The sequence below is a fragment of the Leptonychotes weddellii genome, chromosome 9 (genome assembly GCF_054177405.1).
Source record: "Leptonychotes weddellii isolate Sample4059 chromosome 9, ASM5417740v2, whole genome shotgun sequence".
Classification (NCBI taxonomy): domain Eukaryota; kingdom Metazoa; phylum Chordata; class Mammalia; order Carnivora; family Phocidae; genus Leptonychotes; species Leptonychotes weddellii.
Genome location: NC_138377.1, coordinates 106427416 through 106431468, shown reverse-complemented (window position 1 = coordinate 106431468; position 4053 = coordinate 106427416).

The window sequence follows — 4053 nt, the reverse complement described above, 5'->3', positions numbered from 1 at the left end:
CAAAAAAAAATCTTTAAATAGGAGTGGAAAAAAACAAATGGTCACTGCAACAATATGTAAGTTGTCTTCATAATTCTGAACAATGGGAAAAAATAGAAGAAATACAAATTAAAACTAAACTGGGATACCATTTCTCACCTGACAAATACAAAAGGTTGACAGCAAACTGCTGGAGAGACTATGAGGAAGCAGGCACTCTCAAACACTGGGGGTGCTAATGTAATGGAGGGAAATTTGGCAATATGGAGCGAAACTGCATATGTATTCGTTTTTTGGCCCTACAATCACACTTCTAGGAATCTGGCTCAAAGATACCCTTGCAAAAATGTAAAAAGATGTAAGCCAAAGGGCATTCATTGCAGCAAAAGAACAGAAACTGCCCACATGTCAAAATAGCAGGAAACTGACTGAAAGCACTATGTGTGCCATGAAATGGTAAATATGAAGGAGGATTCTGGGCAGTGGTTATGTTAAGGTTGTTGTGTTATTCCTTTCACTTTTGTATTTGCTTAAACATATTTTTATTGTAAAATGTTAACTACTACTCCTCCCTACCTCCACCCGCAAGATTGGCTCTGGAGGAACGTTGGTAATTTTTTTTTTTTAATTCACTCCAAGGGTGTCTCATTAAAGCAAAGATCTTCAGGAGCTTGCGACAGTCTTCTGTTCAGGGAACACTGAGTGTTTCTAAAGCTTGAAAGCCATTGCTGTATCAGACCTATGCCTGGCTCCTTTGCAGAGAAATATGTTGTTGCCTTCACAATTCTTTTCCACTCTTCAGATTTATGAGTCTGGCTGCCCTCCAGGCTTCCATTGGCTGCATTAATTTCAGCTGGTACTGTCCCTGGCTGCTGGTGTGTAACCGCAGTGAAATGTTGTTGCTATAATTTGAAGTATCTCTTGCCTTTTCAGTACTTCACAGCCCCCAGTCTCTGTTTCTGGTCCCCAGGCAGCACTGTTCATGGGGTGAGGACATTACAAATTTCAACAGGATGTTAGATACCTTTTACAACCAAAACACAACCTCCACCCCACCCCCTTCCTCCTCTCCCCTCCACCTCGAACTAGGAAGCAAACTTGCAAGTAAGTATTAAAATGAAATGAGTGTTGTATTTATCTATTTATCGTCTATATAGTGTCTATTTATTGTGTTGATAAATAGAAAGTGCAAGGGAAATTAAGTGCTAATCAAACAAGAGGTATGTTATATAAAAATACCACCCACATAGTTTCACCATCCCAAGGTTTTTAATTCCTATAAAGGCTGGCTTGGCTCACAGCTTGCTCCACCCAACTCGAACTAGTATGTATAAACATTTCCATTCTTACCTAAACATCTTCCGTTTATATTTCCTAATCCTTTTTTTCCCTTCCCCAACTCGAGAAATAAATCAAAGTAGCAATTTTAACAGCCTATAGGAATTTCCCATCTAACTCATTTTTTTAACATTTTTTTTTGTTGTTTTAATCACCATACATCATTAGTTTTGGATGTAGTGTTCCATGATTCATTGTTTGCATATAACACCCAGTGCTCCATTCAGTATGTGCCCTCTTTAATACCCATCTAACTCATTTTTAAAAAAATATTTCGGCACCTTATGAATCTGCACACACTTCTCTGCACTGAAGATATGAGAAAGATTCTGGAGACATAATAAAATCTGCTTTCTTCCACCCAAGATCAAAGCTCTTCCAATCAGTGTCCAGGACTATGGGGTAAGCAGATAACGTTGGTGGTCACCTGGTCCAACCTCCTGGCTGATCCGAACTTCTTGGAGGTTGGCTGCCTGAGCCTCAGATTTTCTTCTGCATGCTCTCCACTAACACAGCTCTCTCTCAGGACAGAATCTGTCTTCACATATGGAAGGGTCATGATGAGCATGGGCAAAGAGGTACCTTTGGAATATATGACAAATCCCTTTCTAATCTTTCCTACTGCAAGTTTCTCACACCTGCCCCATTTTTCCAGGCCCATAGCTACCCCCTATATCCTGCCTTCCTTTCCTTTCACCTGATAATTGTTTTATGTCTTCACCCTCTCTGATGTATATTCTACCCTCAATACCCTCCCTTTAATCTACTTTCCACATTGTCACCAGAAGAGCTCTTTAAAATGAGGCTTCAAAGTTAAAATCCCTCGGCTTTCAAAATTGTTTAGGAACCATGAAATACCAATTTCCCCATCAACTGAGCAACAGTAGATAGGTGGATAGCATCTCATCTGTTTAGATGTGGTAAAATCAGCTCACTCGCTCCATGCAGTAGTACAGCATTTTGGAAAGACTGTGTCTATCTAAATTCGAATGCACTTTTCCTTTGAAGAATCTAGTTCTAGGAATCCAACCTATATCAGTTCTTTACTCTGTGCATCAAGGTGCATGTGTGATATGTTTATGGTCTCACTGTTTGCAATAGGAAATTGTTAAAGATATCCAAAAGCTTATCAGTATGTAAATGACCAAGCACATTTTGGAAACACTTTGCAGGGTACACAACACACCTACCACAAAATTAAGATGGATATGTATGTCCTGCAGGGAAAGATATCCCATACCACCCTCCCACTGTCACATGTTAAGCGAAGATACAGGATACATGACCATCACTTCTGTAGGAAAAAACTATATCCTTATGGGGAAGGCCAGAATGTATCAAGTCCTTTCATTGGCACCAAGCACTAAACCATTAAGTTGCCTCCTCCCTTTATGTAATAATGGTTTTTCAAAACTATAAAATAAGTATAAGACCAACAAAGTTCTGATTTTTCTTCTCCACCCCATAAGTCTCATTTTGAGCTGGCGCACTGACCACAACCTTAGCATTTTCATGGTTAACTCACCGTTCAGAGACAGGGTGGCATTTCTGTAGAGAATGGGTAAAGGACTTATAACCATATGTGCCTTCTGTAGTTTAGCTGTATATATTTTTTCCAAGAGTCCTGTGCCAGGTCTTACTCACATCTCAACCCTCCCCTCAACTCCCCACCTTGGTGTCATCACATCAGATTTTTCGCCGGCCTCAGAAACAGTCTTCAGAGTACTGGCTGGGCTCTACCTCACCCTGTCGCTCCCCACCACATCCTCCTTTTCCCTGCAGGCTCCTGCCCTGACTCAAGTGACTCAGGCCTCCTTCCCATTCCAAAAGACCAGGAAGAGTCATGACTCTATCTTAGAAAATAAAAGTTATACATTGAGGGCGCCTGGGTGGCTCAGTTGGTTAAGCGACTGCCTTCGGCTCAGGTCATGATCCTGGAGTCCCTGGATCGAGTCCCGCATCGGGCTCCCTGCTCGGCGGGGAGTCTGCTTCTCCCTCTGACCCTCCCCTCTCTCATGCTCTCTGTCTCTCATTCTCTCTCTCTCAAATAAATAAATTTAAAAAAATCTTTAAAAAAAAAAAAGTTATACGTTGAGGCCAAAAAAGGAGAACAGACATATATATATATCTATGCCTATATTTACATCTATCCATACCTGTATCTATATCTATAGAGATAGATAGATTGCCACTGCAATGCTATATGGATATATATAGCTATATAGCCATTATATATTAAAGGTTTTATTTATTTGAGAGAGAGTGCACATACAGAAGTATGAACTGGGGGAGGAGCAGAGGGAGAGGGACAAGCAGACTCCTCACTGAGCAGGGAGCCCGACACTGGGCTCGATCCCAGGACCCCAAGATCATCAGCTGAGCCGAAGTCATGTGCTTAACCAACTGTGCCACCCAGGAGCCCCCAGATATATATTTTTAAAACAAAAATATTTTAGTGGACTAAGGTTCAAAACGACCAGGCTCTGGAGTTACCAAACAGGCACAATGGTTAGGTGGAAAATCAAAAGATTGAATTCAGGTTTCTAAAACCAGAAATAGTAACCATTAGGAAATGTCAGGTGCAAACTAAGAATTAGGTTATTTAAGAGAATCTGAGTAATATATTTAAAAATGGACAAAAGCCAATTTCAAAGCATCAAAAGAAAGAAGTCCGCCGAGAAATCAATACTGGGTGAAGCATGAGAACAGCCAGTACATTCAAGAACAACATGATTT